The sequence below is a fragment of the Grammomys surdaster genome, unplaced genomic scaffold (assembly GCF_004785775.1).
Source record: "Grammomys surdaster isolate TR1022 unplaced genomic scaffold, NIH_TR_1.0 279, whole genome shotgun sequence".
Taxonomy (NCBI): Eukaryota; Metazoa; Chordata; class Mammalia; order Rodentia; family Muridae; genus Grammomys; species Grammomys surdaster.
In genome coordinates, this window is record NW_021604720.1 from 6,465,281 (window position 1) to 6,488,158 (window position 22,878).

General features: G+C 40.8%; 1 protein-coding gene across 1 annotated transcript in view; it reads left to right on the plus strand.

The window, feature by feature from the left end:
* Positions 1–2,676: 2,676 nt before the first annotated feature.
* The window catches only part of Flrt2 (fibronectin leucine rich transmembrane protein 2), a 92,768-nt gene continuing 72,566 nt past the window's right edge, over positions 2,677–22,878 (plus strand). The window contains exon 1 of the mRNA XM_028777329.1: positions 2,677–3,160. The gene's annotated coding sequence lies outside the window, so the exon portion shown is untranslated. The remainder of the gene's footprint in view (positions 3,161–22,878) is intronic.

The following is a 22,878-nucleotide window of genomic DNA, read 5'->3' on the forward strand; positions in this document are numbered from 1 at the left end:
AAAAAAAAACAATAGGAAGACTAGCACCGTTCCTTGATGATGCTGTCTTTCTTCCCACTGTATGCTTTTGGCTTCTTTTTCAAAGGTCAAGTGTCCATAGGAGTGTGGGTTCATTTCAAGATCTTCGATTCTATTTCGTTGATCGACCTGCCTGTCTCCACACCCATTCCATGCAGATTTTATCACTATTGCTCTGTAGAACAGCTTGAGGTCAGGGATAATGAATCCTTCTAAAGTTTTTTTTGTTTTTGTTTTTGTTTTATTGTTCAAATTTTTTCTTGCTATTCTGTTTTTGCTTTTGTTTTGCACATACATTGCTAATGTGCGTTGCCTATACTGATTCCCTGGTGGTGCGAGAATAGTTTATGTCCATTTTCTAAATCAAGTACCACTGGAAGGTGTGGAGTTTAATTCACACAATATTGAAAGTTTTGCCACTTGGAGTATTAAACATCATTTATGATCCTGGTATTATAATAATTTAACTATCACCTAGGATTAGAAAGATAGGTCAGTTCTCCCTCACGTGTGTGTGTGTGTGTGTGTGTGCATGTGTGTGTGTGTGTGTGTGTGTGCATGCGTGTGTGTGTGTGTGTGTGTTGTGTGTGTGTGCGTGCATGGGCATCATGTGTACATGCTACCTGTTGATGGAGAATTATTTGAGAATTTGAGATATTAGAAGAGAAGTAAACTGCTTGAGACAGCAATCAAATTTTAGTTGTTATAAAACATCCATTAAGGACTAAAGCCTTAAAGATGATTAGTGATCCAGCAGCTTTCTGCTTCATTCTGGTTCTCCTCTTCCCTCTTTAGACTACCACTAACATTCTAATGTGCTCATGGTTGTTTCTCAAAACAAAGTAAATCATTGTATCCATCACAGATTGCCAGTTTGTAAAAATCATCAGACTTTGGAGGCCCTGGAGCAGATCTGCTCTTGTTCTGTCTGACCTCACCTCCATGCATTTCTAAAGTTGATAAGCTCTCATCGAGCTTATGACCTATCACATTGCTTCTCTTTGTACATTTGCTGTAGTATTTTCTTTCTTTATATTTATAAAAACCATGATCATAATAATCACACTCATAGCTTTTAGAAAGGAGAGCATGCTCATTGCACTGCTTTTCTATACTTTTGAATCACCATTAATGCAAAATGAAATTCTACTTATTAATAACCGGCCCCCTCTTCCTTTTCTGGATTAATTCTGCTTCCAGCAGCGTAAATCACAAAGTAAAGCCTATTTAGGGTTCTATCCTGTTGGTTAACCGATATATGTTCGAAAGGATGTTCTTAATAAACTTTCCTCTGAGAAGAAAGATGCAGAGGAAGATCAGTTCTGTGAACACATATGCATACTTGCTCAGAAGACTAGATATTTAAAGGACGGTGGAAATGTGTTTGTCTAAAGTGTGATCTTTGCTGATTCAAGAACCAAAGGGGCTATTCCTATGCTCTGCTGCCACCTTGGCAAATCAGAAGGATTTACAACGGAATTCTTCAAGCTGAAGTTGAAACAGCACCAGAGGCCTCTCAGGATGGCTGGGCTCAGGCGGACATTTGAAGTGGAGGCAATTCACATCAGGTTGGGTATGTTGGGTCAGGAGGAGGACATTGATTCTGTGGAAAAGTACGCTTTGCTCACCCTTTAAAAATAATCCCTTTCAGCAATGCCTCCCTGTAACTCTCAGAGCTTTCTAACATTTAGTGCTGAATAGAGCCTGAGAAAAGCAGGCTCAGTTCACAGTCCTGGCTCATTTGACAGAGAAAGCTACAGCAGAGGAGAACAGTTTTCTCAGGCCTGAGTTTCTTTTTCTGGAACCATCGAGATGGTTCTTTGTTTATTCAGTTAACTTTCTGGAAGTTCTGAATGTATAGGCAAAGCTGTTCACTAAACCCAAGCAGGAATTTATTACACAATTAACCTGTTTCAAGGGAGCTGAGGAAACATTGTTATTCACATCGCCCTTAAAATTGAGCTGCTATATCAAGCCCTGCTCCCTTTATTATTTTTTCCTTGTTTTAATTTTTCATTTTAATTCTTTTTTCCCCTCTTTCGCTGTTTATTCACTCAAGCCTTTCCCTTTAGGCTCCTTTCCCCAATCATGTATCAACTTCGTTCTTTTATTTCTTTTCTATCCGGTCTTCAGGTGTCTTACTCTTTCTTACTTGACTGATGTCATTTAGTTGACACCAACGCTTCTGATGGGTAGGTGGGAGGCAGCTGTCTTTGTGGTTTCATTTAAATTTGCCAGGAGTGGGTGGGTACCCTTCTCCATTCCTCTCCCACTGCACTCGAAATTCTGTTAAGAGTTAGAGCTGGATCAGAGATTTCTAAGTGTTCAAAGCGCAGCTGGCAAAGAAAATTATATGAGAGGCGGGGGACACAGAAGTAAAGGAATAAAAACCAACTTTGCTGGCAACTTCAATAAATCCGGTAACAGGAGGTAAAAAAAAAAAAGAAAAAAAAAAGATTGTGAGGGCTGAGTCTGGTCCGGATGAAACGCTAGGTTCCTTCCCATCCCTGAATCTGGCTCGGAAAGCGCGCCACTGGCATCTTGCCAAGCAAGTGCCCCTAGACAGCCACACGCCCACTGGAACTGCACGTGAACAAAGCTTTTGCCGGGAGAGCCACCGCCTGCTGTTTCTCAGCGCAATCTAGCTTCTATCCAGAGTGTAGAGTGAACACAGGGTTAAGCTAGTTCCCTCCTCTCGATGGGAGGGCAAGGAGTGGGAGGTGAACGAAGCTTTCTGTCTTGCCGGGTACCTTGAAGATAGTTGTACATTTGAAAGCAGTCGCCATCACTTGTGAGTTTGGCGTCATCCATTGTCACCACCGAGGAATGTGCGCTGGGAGATAACCGCTAGTGCAGGGCTTTCTCAAACACGCAGAGCTCTCTCTGCTTCCAGGTGCGCTCCTATCTGGTCCTCGGTTCCGAGTTTCCAGCCTCTGGAGGCAGCACTGCAGAACCGATCACCGCATCCACTGAGTCACAGGACCACGCTGGCAGTTCTCAACGATGGGCAGGAGGGACCTCGGCGGCGACCCCTAAAACAATACCATGCCCGGGGAGTCCCTCTACTGCCGCTCCAGCTTCTTCCCTTTCCACCTCCCCGACCCCGTCGGATTCGGATGAGCTAAGGAGACAAGGCTGTCAGGTAAAGGGATTTCTACGCCAGGTGAAGTTTGTAGTGACTGCCCTAGCTTTCTTTAAGTGGCCACCACGTTATTTGGATCCCCCCTCCCTTTTGAGCAAGTGGTGGGTAGTCACCGGGTGAGTGTTCTAGGTTTTGTCTTTTTATCCACAAAGAAAATGGGCTTTTTTTTCTCTACCCCGAACACTTTGGGGGCAGGAGGGGCGGTTTCTATATTCAAGTCGATTCCAAATCCTCTAGGGAGTTTTGTAACTGCGTTGTGGATAAAATCGCTCATTTGCTACCTGCCAAAAACATCGATCCTAAATGGAGTTTCCCAAATCCCCTATGCTTAGAACAGCCTTTCATTTCCCTAGAATGCTTCTCTTAAGTCCGGTAAGTAGCAACCTCCCATACCCATCTGGGTTGAATGCAAGAAGTGTTATTATCAAGCCTCAGTATCTCAAACCCCTACCTGCCCTGTGCCCGAAATCCAGGATCAATTAGCCACTAAACTTTCCAATCGCGTATGATTGTTTTTTTTTTTAAGCCAAGGACCTTTCCTGCCCCGCTGTTGCACCTGGGCAGTTCCAGAGCTGGTGTAATTGTGCTTTCCGGACTCAAGGGCCAGGAGCTCCCAAAACTGGAGAGCCCACTTTTCATGTGCCCCGTGCCCGGCATGCGCTGAATGCAGTTATCCAGATTAGTAAGGGGAAAAGGACCTATCCAGCTGCCCTAGAATCTCCACCAGACTCTGGGCCTCCTGGAAAAAGAGTCCTCTGAGCTGAACAGTCCAGGTCTCTTCCTGGATTCCTGTAGTTTTCAACGCTGGTGCGGTCTCTTCTCCTTCTCCTCCTTCTCCTCCTTCTCCTCCTTCTCCTTTTCCTCCTTCTCCCCCTTCTCCTCTTTCTCCTTCTCCTTCTTCTTCTTCTCACCTCCACGATAAAGAAGTCCAGCTAGCTAAGTGTGTCTTGGAAGGGCTGGTCCCATACTTGCCATTTGGATAAATCATGTGGCCTGCCAGACTCCTTGAGCGAGCAGGGGCAGTAGCTCCTGAAGGCTACTGCCATCACCACTGTTATCTTAGCACTTTACTTCAGAAGCTCACAAGATGACTCTCACTATCTGTTCTCAGATTAGAGTCTCCATTTAAGTCCCATTCTCTCCTGGTTATTTGTCAGTTCCACTTTGAGTTTTAGAGAAGACAGACAAGGATATGCCTATGTGGTTTTCTAGTCTCCTTTGTATATATTAAAGCACGGGGAAGGGTGGCAAGCTCTCTTGAACCCCAGTGGTGTGTGCCAATGTGAGTGAATGCATGAGTCGCGGCGGGGCTTGGGTGGATCCCTGTGTGGCTTGGGAAGACAAATCGGGCATTTCTCCAAGTTGCCTTACCAGGGTTTAAAAGCTCAAATCCATGAAGGTAGCAGACACAACAGCATTGCAAGGAAATAAAAACAATTGGGGAAGCGCTGCCAAGTGACTCAGACTTTGAACCGAGGACAAGGAGTGCGGTCTCGCCTGGGGTTCGACCGGAAATCATCTCCAGGGCGTTAGAGCCAACGCCCCTGCCAAAGTCCTCAGCACAGCGAGCTGAGATGGTCCCTAGGGAGTTGGTCCAGGCCAGCTTTCAAGTTGCAAATCGCTTTTCCCGGGGGGCCCTACCCACAGTGCGCCTCCTTGCAGCCTAAAGCTGGTTGATGGCTTGTTCTCCCTCTTCTGTTAGTATTCCGCCGGTCTCCAGACTAGTTAAAACAGGACTGCAACTTGCTGGAGACAGAGAGACAGCAATGAATGGAGGAGTGAACCAGGCCACTATCCCCTTGCCAAAAAGGGGGATGGGGAGGGAAAGATCAAATAAAGAGTCATGTCTCCGATTTCTTAGATTACTCTTTAACCTAGGCAAAGAGAATCCCAAGTGAGAGAGCTGTATCGATTGGATATCTTAACTACACAACCGATTCTCTTAGCCTTTGAGGCTGGACGTTGTCAGTTGTCTATTGTAATTTATAGAGACAACTCATCTACTGAACACCATTCTTTCCAGGAGCAGCAGCCAGGGTGACAGGGGAAAGTGGATGTGTCTAAATATGATGCCGAACTCTAATTTCTCCAATTAAAGTTTATGGAAGAAAGCTTGGTGAGCGGACCTTTGATGGGCTGGGGGTGCAGTACATCCCCAGTGTTACCGGCGAGTGAAATCACGCCATTTTGGTTTGAGAGATGTGCTATATTTTTACCCTCTAATGTTACGTTTCGATCACTTCTGAGTCTAAGTACTAGCTCCTCTGGTGTAGACATACATCCGGTAGACTACAGAGAAAGGGTTTTTCACCTTTCAGAGAAGCTCCGTGTGGGTACGGAAGATGCCTGAGCAAGCTTAGAGAGAGAGAGAGGAACAGCTCAGGGTCAAGTTGGTATCCCTAGGAAAGCGGGGTGCACTTAACTCTCTCCAGGGAGGACAGGGTTAAAAGCCCCATCTGACTTCTCTTGGAAAGCTAAGAGTTGCTGCGGCTCCTCCCAAGCATTCTTTAAACCCGAGAAGTGGGAGGGACTCCGCAAGGGTGGGAGGAGAGGAGGGAAGCAGAGAAAGAGGGCTCCAAGAGGGGAGCGCGCCAGAGCACGAGGGACCGAGGGAGAGGAGGGGAGCGCGAGCTGCAAAGCCGACCCAGCGAATTCATTACAGTAAACATCTCCCGAGGGGGGGTGGGTCAGGAGGGGTGGGGGTGGGGACCTTGCTCCGAGCCTACATTAGCTGACCGGGTCCAATCAAGGCTGCAGTGTGGCTGGAGCAGCCTCCAGACCCGCGCCCCGCAGACGCTGCACTTGGAGCCAGCCCCGCGCCCGCCCCCGCGCAGCCCGAACTGCACGCCCCGCTGCGCGTGGTCCGCGCACACTCTGCGACCGAGCTCCCGCCCGGTTCCCCAGCCGCCCCGGGTAGCCCTAGCTCTCTCAGCAGTCCCGGACTCGCTCGGACGCTCTCCACCTCCCTCCTAGATCGCCCTACTTTTTTTTCCGGGGTTCCAGGGGGAGAGGGTGAGACTGAGGAGGGAAGAGCGGAGCTGTGGCGGCAGACCGAACCTAGAGAAAGTGGCATGCCCGACCCCTGGAGGCGGAGGTGTCGGAGGACGGGGGAAGACGATGCCGCGGCTCTGTAGGGGACGTAGGCGACAGCAAGCGAGGCGAGCAGGGTGCTGGGGAGCCGGCAGGCTGCCGCGGGGCGCGCACAGCTCTGAAGCTCCAGCCTTTGCCTCCCGGAGCTCCGACGCAGCGGGAGCCCGAGCTCGGTTCCAGCAGCCACCGCCGCCGCCACCTGGAGGACCTAGCAAAAGTTTGGATCTTGGGGAGGGCGCTGTGCTGAGAGGAATTACCAGCGGGGCTGGAAGGAGACCTGAACATCCTTAGCAGGTAAACGCGCACCCTTAACGGTAACCCCCCAAACCCCCACCCCGACTCTGGGCTTCCTTTCCTTTGGGAGCAGAGTTAGCTAGGTTTGACTCAAAGTAAGACGGAGGCTAAGTTCAAGGTCCCGGGGATGGGTATCCAGCGCAGGCAGTTAGCTGGGTGTGGGAGTAGTGAGTGTGTGGCGGCGGCTGGGGGATGGGGGTGTCTTGGTGTTTCTTCTTGCCAGATAGGCAGCTGTGCGAGAGTCGACCCCCTCTCCCCCAGGAGTTCAGGAGAACCCTGGGCCCCAGCTGGTGTCTGATTTTTTGTATAGTTTGGAAATTTGGAACGTGTAGCTAAGGACTTTTAAGTGTGCTCGAATCCAGAGAAGAGATTGATGGATTTCACTCACCTCCATGTCCTCGCTTTCAGCCCTATTTCATATCAACAGAAAGGAAGCTGATTCTACCTTGCCTGCTTCTCTGAGCTCTCCCTGGATCTTAGATTTGAATATTGAAAGCAAAGTGGAAAATTGTATCTTTTCCATTGCTTTGACATCCTCGGGAGTCTTTCCTACTTTCATTAACCTTCTGGTGTCATAAAAGCATGAACTATAAAATTCACATTTTCACTGAAGGGCAAAATGAAACGTACTAGCCATTGGTGGTTTAAATTTGCTGTGTGTGTGTGTGTGTGTATGGTAGGGATAAAGGGGGGATGTGGACCTGGATCTGGATGTGTGTACTGCTGCCTGAGGTTACTGATGTTATAGACAGCCTCCCCCCGCTCTTTTTGGCCTGATGCTCAGTGATGTGGGGGAAGTGAGAATGGCTTTATGTGTGCAAGGAGGCTAGGGTACCAGAGGGAAGAAGAGGCTCACAAATCCTGAACATCATCGCTATGCATTTCAGCTAATAAAATAGCTACTGCTCACTCCCAGGGCAAGGAAGATTCAGACCCACCATCACCCCTTAAGGCCCTATAGAGTCTTGAAGTGCCTCTTGGGGCCCTGCTCTCACCTTTATTATGATTATCACGATTAATTCTCCTGGAAACTCTTAGTACTTTCCCTGAATGGCAATCATCTCTCCATGAGCTTCTGATTAGTTCTAATAGAGGGAATCTCCTATAAAGCTAACAGTAAACTAATCAAGCGAGCGCAGCACAAGGCGCAAATCCCTGTAAATGCTCCTACAGGAGTGCAAAGGGCTGATCAGGTTTCTTTGCATGCTGTGTCTGCTGTGCAAACCCTCTTCTAAATGGGAGCCATTGCTCCCCATTCAACTGGGAGTCTACTTAATCACACAGGGTTCCAGGAGCTTCGGAGCATGTCCACTGGCTTACAGGATTATTGCTAAATTTATTATGTCTAACTTCCCCCAGTCCAAAGCTAATATGAAGGATGGCTTCCATACTGGAGTGGGATTCTGTCTAGTTCTACCTGGCATGACCTTATTAAATCTGCCAAGAAGTATCCCCCAAACATTCTGAGGTAAATAGAATGCAGGGTTGGCATTTATACAGCACTGGGTGATTGTTGCTGAATGAATATAGAATTCTAGGTCGGGATCTGAAATGTTAGAACTGGATTGTGTCTTTTAAATCAACAAGGGTATTTACCAGATGCATGTAGCAGGCTGGCCACCATACTAGAGGAGAATTAATCTTTGGGGAATGTGCACATCAAGAAAAGTTGCTCATTTTCATGCAGTGCTGTCGCCTCTGAATGTGGACAACTTTTCTCTCCTCATCTGGTTTCTGGGAAGCCTGAGAAGTAATCAAAGCAGGATAGGATAAAACCCTTTAAGGGTCTTTACTAATGACTGTTGACAGCGCAGCGCCACACACTCATGTCAAGTTGTAAATATCTGTGACAGAAGGAGGTTGAAAGATGTGATTCTAATCATTATTCCGTGTGTCTGATAGTGGGGCCATGGAATTGTACAAAGTAATGGACAGCTGCACTATAGCAGAACCGATCATACTATTACAGAAGGAATGCTAGCTTTTTGTTTGTTGTTGTGTTGTTTTGTTTTGTTTTGTTTTGTAAAGGGGTCCATATCTTAACAAGGTTTCACTGCAGTTTTGCAAATTCTCTGGGGTGCTTTCAGGAAAATTAATTAGGTTCCAAAAGCTGTCATGCTGGCCTTCTCCGGAGTCCTTAGAGCACTCAGTCATGTTTCTGTCAAACTCTGTGGGCAGGGTTTGAGTTGATGTGATCATATCTGAGTTTGAACGTATGGATCTCATTTGAACCTTCTCTGTCTTCCTTAAAATTTATTCTCGCTTGCTGGAGAGCTTCACTTAGGTTCTAAACCAACCTTCCTGAAGAAGCATCGATTCAGTTTCGCAGTTTGAGGCTGTGGTTTTAAGAATGTCCACAGCCAGAAGCCTTATTCTATAGAGGCTCAGCTGGAGCATCCAATCTAGTTTGACCCTTCAGCTTTATACTTTTCTAATGAAGAATGTCTGCTCCTAGGATCAGCAATGCCTAGAGTTCTAAATAAATACATACAAGGAAAGAATGACAGTGCTCAGAGACTGTGGCTCTCTCTTTAGAACATTCCAGTAAGTGAAGGTGAAAAACATTATTTCTGTTTGGGTCTTTTTTTTTCTCTTGCCAATCATCCTTTGGTACCTTTAATTTTAATTCAAGTTCATTTTTTCCCCACTGGATTGCTTTAATAACTTTGTGGTTTCTGCCACAGTGATTCAAATTCAGTCCATTAGTGACCTCTATCTGTGAGAAGTGAATACTCATTGTTTTTCTTTCTTCTCATCAGGATCTGCAGACAGATGTGTCTGGGGACCTACCAGCTCCGTAGATCTTTTTGAATATTTCATATTTTTTTTTCTAATTCCATTTTTTTTCTAATACAGAGTTCAGGATGGTTAATGATATTTAATAACATTAGTGATATGTTACCAGTGAATGGAGTCATTCCTACTAAATGGTTATTCCATAAAGCATGGACAATATGATCAAGATAAATTAAATCCAAGCAATGTAAACTGCCTGAAAGAATTGTGCACTCAAGGTGACTGTTGTCTTGAGGCTGCTGCTGAATGTCTGTGAAATTTTATTGTCCCTAAGTGCTTACATAATAAGGGAAACTTGAGACGGTCCCAGAACATAGATTTGGTAACTAGGCTTCTTAGTAACTGTGTGCGTGCATCTTTAAATTCAGCTTGGCTTTTGTGAACCTAGGTTCTGATGAGGGGCTACGTGGAGTGTGAGAAGGGCAGTTATACACAGATGGCCCTTTTAAGGAGACTCTAAAAATCCTGACTCCTTGTCCAGCTCTATCTTCGGGGCCTTTTCAAATAGAAATCTGAGTTTTAGTTGATTATTTGAAAGATCAATTGAAGCCAAAGTGTATTCCATTTCTTAACTTGGGTAGATATCATTATCTGACATTTTTCCACTTGATTTTGATGGACTGTGACTTAAGATGTGGACTTTTTAGGAGTTTGTCTTTATTCTCTCTTGGACAGGTTTTATACAAAAGATATTTTTAAAGACCCGACTAATTATTGTTATTGAAGTTAACCACTGTTGTATCCCTCTTAGCTTTCTTTCTTATTGTTCCTCCCTTCATTTGTTTGCTTTCATGAAATCTTTTTTTTTCTCTGAAACTAGATATTGAGGGTAGGAGCAGTATTATCAGTATGTTGTGACTCAATCTAATAAAAAAAACGAAACTCCAATTAAATATCTGTTTATTATCAAATACACATATATGTACACCTCATGGGCAATTTTCAGACAGTGATTCTTTTCAAAGGACTAAGTATGTTCCTTTTTTTAAGAGCTATGACAGAAATATTTTAATAAAAATATCCTCTATTCTGATGAATACAGAGGCTTATTTCAGTCGCATGGAACAGTAAAACACTGTATTAGCAAAATAATCAGTGGTATTTTGAGTACATCGTCAAAATCTGTTAGAACTTACATGTTTCTTTCCCTTTTTTTTTTCTACCCTTTGGCAAATTTCACATCTACTGGGTCTTTTGGGTTACTTTGATTCCTTCTAGTGTGGCTCTTTGAAGTGCTTCAATATTAAACAGTAGCTACTTTTTTTAGGGAAATTCATCATGTTATGTTCAGGATTCCAGGAGAGTTAATGACGCAGAAAAAGTCCTGTAAAACATCTTTCTAAAAGAAGCCCTTCTCTTGCAGGCTTCCTACTTACTGGCCTCCTGTACCATTTGCAGTGAATTGGAACTCCGTTATTTATTTATTTTTCAAATACCACCTTTAACTTTATTTAATGTGGGATGTATTTCTGCAGAAGTGTGCAGTGCCATGTGTCTTCAGTCCCTTGAACAAAGCAGCATCGTTGTTTCCAAACTGCAATAAGAGAAGGCAAAAGAAAATCCTCTGGTTAGTTGAGGAAGTCCGAAGGCCTCATTCACAATTCTCAAATACTGGTCAGGCACTCTCCTGATGTTTAATAAGAGCATACCCTTTTCTACCTGGCAGCTTATCGGTTAAAGACTTCAGCCATTTTTGGAAACAATCCCAAGATAAATCTTGGGAGCAGCAAACATTGCCTTCTATTCATGCTTCATACTTTCTTCCCTTGTTGACTTTAGAGGAATGTCCAAGAAACTTCGAAAAAGCCTTCTGCTGACCTGAGTTCATAGGTCCTATTGTTCATTTTGTTTTTATTGTTATATTTCAGTTATTTTTATCCAAGCTTTCATACAGATTAAAGGATCTCTCCAATGAATGTGTGGAGAATCTGAAGGATTTTGGAGTTAAGACCACTGAAAAATAGCAGCTCCTGAAGTTCACAGATAGCAAAGACCACCTTTCTTTGGGGAGTAAAAAAGCAGTGGCTTCTATGAAGGTTCCGGAATCTCCTGCTCACTGGAGTTCACCCAGGTCACATGGCCAAGTGGAAAGCATTAGATACATGTTAGTCCTGAAATAGGTTCACATGTTGCTGTCACTCTTAGCCCCAGCTGGTTGTGGGTATTACTTTCATAAGACTCTAGTGTCAAGACAAACTTTGAGATAGTTTCCTCACTTATTTTGATCCCAAGCTTGGACACAGATGCTTGGATGAAGGCGTTTTGAAGGGGTTCTAATAATCAACTCTATGTAAGACAAAGGGAAGCTGAGGTGAATAACTTAGTTAGACATTGCCCTTAAGGACCCTATCATACATTTCATTTTTTTTTCCTCCTCTTGTGACTATCTTCTGAAACAGTGGCATCATGAATCTGAGGGCTACCTTGCTTTACACAGAGTTCATAACGAACATTCATTTTAAATTTTAATCAAGCAGATTCAAAATTCTCCAAATACAGATAAAAGTTTTCATTCTTTTACAGTTCCAACAAAAATGATTAGAATTGGGTATTTTTATTAAAATACAAAAGCTTCATGGCAGTCCTTGATAGATTTATATTTAAAACAATAGCATTTTCATACTTTTCTGCTATTATACAAGATTATGAGTTTTTCTCATCTGAAAAATAGTTTTGTGATATAGGTATTTCACCCCTCAAACATGATAGAGTATGAGAAATGTCATTTTTTGGTGGAAAAATTTACAATGTGCATTTGTATATTTCTTCCTATATTTGACCTTGTAGGAACTGCTTAATCTATTGGAGACTTAATTTCCTCTTTTCAGAGTTCAACAGAGTTGTCGAGAGGTTTAATAAGATTAACGTGTGTGGAATGCCTTGATAACAATACAGAGTCCTATTCTCATAAAGAGGCATTATTCAGGTTGATAAAATTAATTATTGCATGACTGTCTTGTTCTAAGATAGGCTGGGTTTTGTCTAATTAACTGGATATGCAAGAGATTCGTTTGTCCTTCAGGAACCTTGGTTTGTGTGTGTGTGTGTGTGTGCACGCACACGTGTGCGCGCATGCATGCATGTGTGTGTTTTCACCTAACTTATGAAGTGTTTTGTGGACCCATGAAACATTTTTTTTCCAGCTCATTTAGTGATTGGATGCCTCCTTTGATGAACTTTCTCTATTTTGATGCACTTCTTCTTTCCAAGCATGAAAGGTAATTAGGGCAAAAGGAGTTCAAGGATTAGACTTTCCTTCCCTTGACTGAATACATCATGAATGGATTCTGTTAAGGTTGCTTATTGGAAGAAAGCTTGAAATAAAGTTTCTTGAAATAAAATCAAGTCTTTTTTGACCAGGTTTAAACTTTAAGTATGAAATTTACCTATTGTGAAAATACCAGGATTGATAAAAAAATATGATACATTTTTAAAAGTTTGTCTTGTAAAATAAGATTATGTTTCAGTTCTTTGGTAAAGAGAAAAGAATACTCATTTCTTATCAATGATTTAAAAGATCCGATTTGTTATGATGGAAACACATATTACAAATTTTATGTCATTAGTGTCACTAAGACCTGGTGATACAACTCTTTATGGCTTACTTCTGTAAATTTTGTTCAGTTGTATTCCTGGATCCAAAGTTTCACAAGCATATGCACTTGTGAAGTGTGTAAAGTTATCTTGACATCATGATTTTTGGTTAGAATAAATATTTCAACCAATTATCTCAAATCCTTTTCCATTCCTAATTGTTTTCTTTCCAGGTTCTGAAAGTTAGGGTTACTTTCTGTTTTATTTATTTATTGATTATTATTTATTTATACTTTTTGAGATTACTGAAACAGTCCCTCACTGTGTAGCATTAGTTATTCTATAACTGACTTTGTAGACCAGGTTGGCCTTGAACTCACAGAGGTCTTCCTGCCTCAGCTTTCCAAGTTCTGAAGTTAAAGGCACTTACCAGTAGTGCTAAGCCTTCCTTAAATTTGGTACTGTTATAGTATCTTGTAAAGTCTATGCTTATAGGTATATATTTTAAGATGAAAAATTGCTTTCATAGTGTGGCATAATGGATAAAAATACTTTTAGGTCTGGCCTTGTTTAATATAGATATAATAAGATTTTAAAAAAGGAAGATATTTTCTAATGCTGAAAGTTTAAACGATCAAATGAAAAGAGCACACACACACACACACATACACACACACACACACATATATATATATTAGTTAGCATATTAGTGTGTACTCTTGTAGTGTAAAATATATCTTAGGTCTTGGAGACTGGAAAGGAAGTACTGTTTATGCTAAAATAAGCTTTTGTTAATTTAGCTGTCATCTCCTTGAGATAATAAAATAATGAGGGCTCAACAATACTTTTCCCCTCCAATTTTTCCTTCTTTGTTTGAGTGTATAATATAATTATTCTTTTCCCCACCCTTTCTTCCCTCTGAACATGCCCTGCCCTCATCCCATACACCCCATCTTACTCTTTTTCAAATTCAGGCCTGTCTTGTAATTGTTGCTACATACATATATGTATATCTAAATGTTTATGTATATACACATGTATTGTCCAACATAACAATCCCAATCAGGACAATGCCACTCACATGCATGTCCTCAGAAGTCATCATTTGGTATTGCAAAACCAATTGGTGTACTCATTTTTGGAGAAGATTATTTCTCCCACTCTTACCATTCCTTAGTTACCTGTAGTTCTTTTTTCAATGGAGGTTTTCTTTTTCATATAGGCTAGAAGGAAACAGCATGCGGCACATGTAGCCCATGCGTTCAGAATGTCTGTTCCTTGTAAAGTTGATTATGATGCTTTAGTTCAGAAGGTATATACTACAGATGGTGGAGAAAGCTCATTCATTCATTCATTCATTCATTCATTCATTCATAAGATGATCTTAAGATCTTGCCATGAGACAGACACATGGGCATACAGGATTAGTGGAATGTCCACAGGTCTGTAGTGAAAGAGGCCTGTGGTGATGCTCCATACTGGTGACAGGAGAGGGACATGGAGAGCCTGATTACATCATTGGGTTATGAATGACTGAATATAGTGGTGTCAACCTGAATGAGCTAGACATATGCAGTGAAAGCAACTCTCCATTCGGACAATGATACCCTTAGATCCTCATGTTGTCTCTTCTACTTGTTAATTTTGTGAAATGTGAATGTTAATTTTAAAGTGGCTCAAAGACTTTTGTCTTCTTTGAGCAGAAATTGGGAGTGCTAGGTGTACATCTCTGTGGCAGGGAAACTGCCTAGCATATATAAGGCTCTGCTCTCCATTTCTAGCATAGGAAGGACTGGGAAAGGAAGAAGGAAAGGGATGGAGAGATAAAGGGAAGAATGGCAAAGAATGTGAAAAATATGTTAGATTCACAAGCTGTTCCTGTGAAAATGGAAGTTAGTTATATAAGTGTTTAACTGAGCACAAATAAATACTGACTGTACATCCTTATGTCTTCAAAATGACACACTCACCTTCTATAAATATTTTGACTCTTTCCTTGGAATCCCAAATATTTTTCCCAATTCTAGACCAGATGTAGCCTCTACCCCACAGTCATTTTTTTTTTAAAACACATGCTCTGGAACCTATAGAGAACAAGAAAGGACATAAAATATTGTATAGTGACAAAAGGAGCCTGTAGCTAGTAGGTCAAATAAGGTTATTTGAGATAGTCATGGGAAAATATTGAGAGGACAGAATGAAGACCTTCTTTCAAGTTAGGAAATCAGATAGTTATGTCAACTAGTTCATTGAAAGTCTTTGATTATTGACAGTTTTGTCTGATGGGTTTTCACCCACGGAAGTATATCTGTGCACCATTGGCCAATTTTTACAAGAAATCCAGGTTCCAGACTAGTACACTGAGTACAGTGAGCTATATTGATTATGTCTTTGCTCTTGTCAGAGCCATGGAAATACTTTATTGTAGAAAATTAATATTTAAATTATTGTTATATTTCTTAATACTGTTTAGGATCCTTATGCAATAATTGCATCTGACAGGTCACAGTTAGATTTTATTGTCAACTCAATGCAAGCTAGGAAAGAGGGAACATCAACTAAAAGAATCACCTCATTTAGATTGTCATGTGGCCACATCTGTGAGAGATGGTCTTGACTGATAATTTATGTGGGAGGGGCCATCCCACTGTGGACCTGTACCATCTTCAGGGAAGCAAGTGAAGGCTATATAATGAAGATAGCTGAGCTGGAGCCAGTGAGGGAACCAGTAAACAACAATTTCTCCAAGGTTTGTGCTTCAACTCCGGCCCTGACTTCCCGGGATGTTTGAAAGTACTCTGAAAGTATAAGCGGAAATGAATCCTTTCCTTCCCGAAGTTGCTTTGGGTCATGGTATTTATCAGAGCAGCAGAAATCAAGCTAGAACCCTTATATATCTTGGATATGGGATGGTACCGTTGGATCATCAGTTCAATGTGGAGACATTCCTTTCAAAAGCATTTTAAAATTATTTAAAAAGGGGATTTTGCACAGCCTCTGTTAACAGGCTTCTTAGCAAGTAAAGTCCTAAGACACACTGTTGAAAATGCATTTTAATTTATCATTATATGCAGAAAATCATAATATGAATATAAATATAAAATGTAGAATGTATAATATGCATTACTGAGATTTGTTTTTTTTTTTTTTAAAGTTGTAGCTCTATGAATGTCTAGATTTAGCAGTCTATTAGGCAGGCCCAGGCCACCAGGTAGGGAAACACTGCACCTTTTCCTTTTAAGATCACATAATATATAATGTAACATAAATACATGTAATTAATTAAATTGGATCAGGGGCAGGAAGCCCCAGGGTACACTTCTTAAGCTGTTACCATGTTTTTAAGTAGCTTCTGAATTAACATTCAACCCAACATAAAACAATAAGACCTTGTTTTGCTACTTTTGAAAATGTAAGAGAGATTAAAATTCTTTGGAAAATGATTTAAAAAAATATTTTCCTTTTTACCCAACTAGGTAAAGAACAAGTCCAGTAGTGCTGACAGTAGTGGAATATAAAACTTCAGTGTAATAATCTCAGGCCCCAAGGAACTCCAGACAGACATCCGTTGGAGTCAGAAGCTTGTAACCGAGGTCTGGGCAGTGACTGAATACTATACATGTACCACACACCATGCTAAGTGTATGCAAGGGCATTTGGGATAAATGTGGAAGTAAGACTCCATCCTTGTTCACAAAATGGTGATAGTTTAAGCCTCAGTAGAACTAAGTGAAGACACTAGATAAAAATGCAAGTTTTTAGATCCAAGCATTGGAGATTTTGTCAAAGTAAGGTTTTGTAGAAAATGGCACGCTGGCCTCATAAGAACTCCTTGATTGTAACCAAAGGTTAGGCTTTATTTTCTCTCAGCTTGATATTCAGTAGGTATGTAATCCTCTGTTTGTGTGTGTGTGTGTGTGTGTGTGTGTGAGAGAGAGAGAGAGAGAGAGAGAGAGAGAGAGAGAGAGAGAGAGAGAGAGCACGAATACTGCTTCATGTACTTTTTTACTTTTTATTCTTTAGATATGAAGGATTTGCTTCACTCTTGGAAACAGCAGTGCCCTATGCTGTCTCTCCACCATCGCTATCCCTTGAAATCTCATACTGCCTTTGCTATTCCTAGAATCAACGTACTAAAACATCAAACAGGCCAAAAGATATAGTTGTATCATACTCTTCATCCACTTCACTTGTTTTTTTTGTGTTCTCTGTTGTGGACAAGGCTTTTTCAAATATATTAGTCTATCTTTCAAGATCCATGATTATTCAGATCTCAAACTGCTTCTAAGTTTTCAAAGACCCATTCCAGGTACTTAAATAACTTAAGAAACTCAACCTTTCCCATAGGGTTTATTAGTTTTATAGTACATTAACTAATTGTCTTTCTTTTAGAAAATTTCCAGTAAGATTTGTTGGGATGTAAACTTTCCTCCTGGTCAGCATAAATCATATCTTTCTTTGGATTTCTCCAAGTATTAGGTTATAATATATTTGTACATAAGTCTGTCTTTCACTGTACTTCAGAGCTATGACTTAGTCATTTTTTCTTCCTGGTGCTAATAAAAATGCCTGGTGCAGCAAATTCTACATACATGCAATTAAATGACTTGATGTGTAACTGTATAAGCTGATCAGGAAAGACAAGATCTTTACACTGTAGCAGAGAAAGACTGTCAGAAGCACATTTCATTCCCATACATTGGTTGCCTCATGGAAAGAAATATAGCCCCCACCATTTGACTTTCTCTAAACAGGTTTTACAGGCAAACAGCTGCTGGTTAGCCAAACCCTGATCTGGCGACATGCTCTTCAACCCACACATGAGGTAATTCAGATGCCACACAGCATAGATATGTTAAAAAATAATTTTGTTTCATGATCTGTCTTTCCTGGTGCCAAATGAAACTGTATTTTAAATAGCTGCTCATGTAGCTGTGTATTTTCACATAGAATTAAAAGAATAACTCCCTGAATCACCTTTATGTATCTGTCTTGGCAGATTTAAATATAACAAAGCAAAGAATATGTGAGGGTTTGTGCATTTGCTATCTTTTTATATTTCTTATTCTTTGATTTGATTTTATTTATTTTGTCTTTGGCATTGTCTTTCTTGACAGTGTTCTTTGAGAGGGAGGGGCTTTCCAGGGAAGACAAAAGAAGACTAGAAACCACTTTTCTTCAAAAACCCAAGGTCTGCCGAGTCTGTTGATTTGCATGTTGAGTGCAGTAAAGGGTATGTGAAGGTTATGATAAGTTATGACACATATGGCATGACTCAATCTAACAGTGAACCATGGCAACTACAGAAGGTAAACCTTGAAGTCTCTTCTTGTTGACCACAATACAAATCTAATTGTGCTTTTCTGATTTTGTGGTGGGTAATAAATTGGTGGAAAGACATGGCTTTCTGGCAAGTGTTATGTCTGTAATTGCACCTGTCATTCAGAAAGGAAAAAAAAAAACAGAAACCCATAGAACAGAGGTAGAAAGGAATGGGGAAAAAAGAATCTTATGATGCGTACCTTTAAAGGTTACTTTACTGTTACATATATGTGTTGTCCATTCTTCCAAACCCTGAAATAGTTTTTCAGAAGATCAAGGCCATTCAGACTGCAGACCAATGCCTACTCAGACTTTTAGTGATAATCTGTCCGTTTCTGTCAAGCAATGACCTCGCTCCCCAGCCATGAATTTCACAGAGTATTAGAGAGGCTACATTCTCACCCAGAGGATCAATAGTAATAACACTACCAATAAAGGTTAGTCATAATTTTATCAATCATATAGTTATTCTTTCAGAATGCTGCTTACTCAATTCATGTATGATATTATATTAAATTCGTTACAAAGCCTGTGGGAAATGCATTCTGATTACTATTATAAAGACTCTGCCTTGGGCATCGTACAACTGATAGGCTTGCTTAGTTTTCTTCTTTTATTTTGTAGTTATGAATACTTTTGTTAATACAATGGAACTAAGACATTGTGATGTTTTCCTTGCCATTGTTTTGACTGACGAAAAGGATTTGTGAAGTGATACAATATAATTCAGTGAAATGGGAATACTGAAAGCGCCACTCACTCATTTGTAAATAAAGCATGACAACTTTTAGGAACATTTGTGACAGGAATCTGAGTCTGCAGATAAAAGCTAGAGGTAGAGGGCTATGTTAATTGTACAGAAGGCTCTCCATTATTCTCCCCTTGTCCTCTTACCGGCACTGCTAATAAATAGTTAAATGGATTGATTTGAGATTCACCTCTTTTCCCTGCGGAGGTGATAATGGGCAATGGAGTGACTGGAGGGCCGATAACAACATAAAGTGTATAGTTGGAGAGAGTGTGGAATAATGGAGAATTGACTGTGTTATAAATAGCTTTGCTCCTTTTCTCAATCTATGTAATTGCTTGGGTTGTAAGCTTTCATTGGGTGAAAAAAAAAATGACCCAGAGATGGGCTGGGAAAGACTTGTTCCATGTTGATGACTTGAAAATGAGGAAAGCATAAGCTTTCAAGTCTTCTGTCAACTCTTCGAAGTGGAGTTTTGACTACCCTTTCCTCTTTTTCACTTTATCTATGGAGTGAATATCTGCACATATAAAAGTTGTAATTTTCTAAGTTCCAGTATTAAAATTAAGATCCTCCAGTTATGTGTTCATTATGTTTGCATGTAAATACTTTTAATACTGTTGAAATTAAGTCATCTGTTTATTAATCCTTCCCCTTCCCTTAAGGCAGGAGGCTGCAGTTTCTGTTATTTCTGAACACGTTTGTCACCATACCCAATTAGCTGTGGTGAGTCATGAGGATATTGCAGATTATTTCTGACCTAGGTCAGTGCAGTAGAGCTCATTTCTGGGTTTGTCTGACAGAATTCAGTACTCAGGTGTGGGAAAAATTTGGAGAGCATCTTTGACGCCACCCAACTCTGTGACTCCTTAAAATGATCAGCTCATTTTAGCTCTCAGTAAATGATTTAGTGTTTCTTATCTACGGCACTAGATGCAATGTAAACATTTGTTATACAATCTTATAATTAGAAATGATCAAGTCCAATTAAAACCAAGCCATACTTGCCCGGTGTGAATATTTCTGGAAACGGCTAGGCAGTTGTCATCTCTACACCAGCAGGTATGTCTGGGGCATGGGGTCTCTCTTCTTCCCTCCCCTTGCTGCTGTGCTTACTTGAACATTTTAGATATCAGTGTCAGTCTTTTCAAGGATGAGCTGATCATTACCAGGATAGTTATACTTATGTTCAATTCACAGATATTGTGTGAACAAGAGAAGCTGCCTACATTGGATCACAACTTTTGAGTCATCTGGTCTTCTTGTCTGTTTTCGTGAGGCTGTCCAGTCTCACTCTGTGGCTAATGTCTGCCTCAAACTCTTGATCCCGTTCCTTAGCCTTCCAAGTGGTGGAAGTAGAGGTACACTCTACAATGGTTGGGCAACTTTGAGCCACCATTACCCCTTTTCTTCATTTATCTTTGTCAATCTCATCATTCTTTCCATGTATTATGAAAGGATTCCGTCCTTAGTGTCCTCCGTGGTTATTCACCATTGTGACCAGTGTAGTGATTTCCACCTAGACTCCCTTTTCATTTCTCTTTCACTAACCTGAAGGGTAGTTGCATGAGTCTTTCCCATTCTTCCTGATAATCTCACTCTACACTAACTGTGGAAGTTTAGTCTGATTTACAGGGTCTGCCACCAAAATTTCTCTTTCAGAAATATCCCATGGTCTTTCAAGGACACGTACCTCTCCTTTTTTCTAACTAAAATTTGAGATAGGCTATCATTTATTTTCTCCTGGTCTCAATGTGAATATAAAGTATTTCACAATCCTCTGTGTCTACTCTCTGACTGTGAGCTCACTCAGAGCAAAAGTCATTTGCAAAGGTGTGGAGCTGAACTGAACTCGTGCCTATCTCTCCACCTCTGAAGTGTGCATTATAACATGCTAAGTCCATCTTTAGAGATACTTGCTCTCATTGGGGTTTTAATTACTGAATGTAATACTATTTACAGAGTTTGTACAAATAACGCGTATGTACAAAGGTTTTAAATGATCTAATAGAAGTGTCCTTTGTTCTCTCTGTGGAATAGTTTTCAAAGCAGTGTGGCCTCTTACGTTGAAAACAGGAAGGTAGGACATTCCAACAGCATCATGAGCACTCTGTTTATATTTGTAAAGCCTGTACTTTTTCCAGGCCTCTAGGCAAAAGGAAATAGGAATCATAAGAGACATTGGAACTTGATTATGTTGAATTGGAGTCTTAAAACCAAAACTTGATGGCAAAACTATTGGTGTGGTATTTTATTCTAAAAGAGAGTCTTGTGATATCACAGAACCATAGACTTTCAGCTTGCTGGAATCTTGGAAGACTTCAGGAAATTTTGATAAAATACAATAATCTATGCTTTTGATGATATTTTGATTGTCTCCATAGTGAAACTGGAGCTCTGCATAGGACAGAGAAGGAGGAAGGCCCGAGAGCTTGGTTTCATATAACCTAGATTTGATTCCTGATTTGGCCTCAGCTTGTTATCATGCTTCCTTCCCTTTATATATGTTTTCTCAATTTTTAATTAGAGGACTAGAAATACTCATAGGGCCATTTTGACTGTCACCTTATGTGGCACTGGTATATATCATGACTAGCAGGCATGAAAGTTTTTCTCCTCTGCCCCTCAACTTGACACAGGAAATTTTGTGGCTTATAAGGTATTGTTTTCTTCTGCATTGATAAGAAAGTCCTATAAGATAGTTACTGGTTCCCCCAAACTAACCTTCTCTCTGGCCACCATACACTTCTCTATAACTATATTTATTTCTGAGGTCTGGAGGAAGGTAAGATACTCTGGAACTATTTACTGCTCTCTCTCAGTGAGGACCCTGTTTGCTCACAAAAACCAATTTTCTGGAAAAAAGAAAAAAAGAAGAAAAGAAATCTCTCCAATAGGCTCATTGTTTCACAAGCTGTAGATATTAGGGATTGGTATAAAGGAGTTACCCAAACAACGTGTTCTGCAAAATAAATTCCTGTAGAGGAAGGTTGCTGACCAATGGGAGGAAAGAAGAGGTTTTCTACTAAATTTCATCTTGTCACTATAAATGAGACAATACAGCACTCCTGATATATTCTATGGGGACAATGCTCTGAGGGTTTCCACTGGTTTCAATTCTCTAGTAAAAGTGTCTGAGAATGAACAAGTACTCTACAGATCCCCAGGGAAGGACTGTTAGGAAACAGAAAGATGAACAAATGAGAGAGAGAGAGAGAGAGAGAGAGAGAGAGAGAGTGTCCTTGCAGAGGGGAAGGCAAAAATAACAATAAATAATAAATAGGCAAATCATGTGACTAAATTATAGACCACATAGTGATATGAGGCACATTGTATTTTACTCAGAATGAAGGATCAGTGTGATTATAGTTAATGAATATTTTTACTTTTCTGCATGGCATTAATATCATTGAAAAATTTATGATATTTTTGTGTCCAAATTTCATAGTAATGCAAAATAATAATAATAATAATAATAATAATAATAATGTTGTGGTTGGGAAAAAGTAGCTTGTGTTGCTTTGTTCTTTATAAAGATTTGTTAATTTTTATGCTCATGCCTGCTTACTTGCTTGCATGTGAGGACATCACATGTGTGCGTTTCCTGCAGAGGACAAAAGAGGACACCAGATCCCCAGGAACTGGAGTTATGCATAGGAGTGAACTCTGGTGTAGCTTCTGGAACATAACCTGAGTCCCTTGTAATAGCAAGAAGTGTCTTTAACTATTGAGCTGTCTCTCCATTCGATGTTTGTTTGTTTATTTATTTATTTATTTATTTATTTATACCTGGATTTAGCAGTTTACTGGCAATTGGAAACTCAACTTCAGAACACATATAAAAGGGTTTATGGAATACGGTTTGTGACCTAAAGCAGAAGAATGTTGGAAAATCCTTGTGTGGGAAGACTGACACACTTTGGAGATCTGGAAG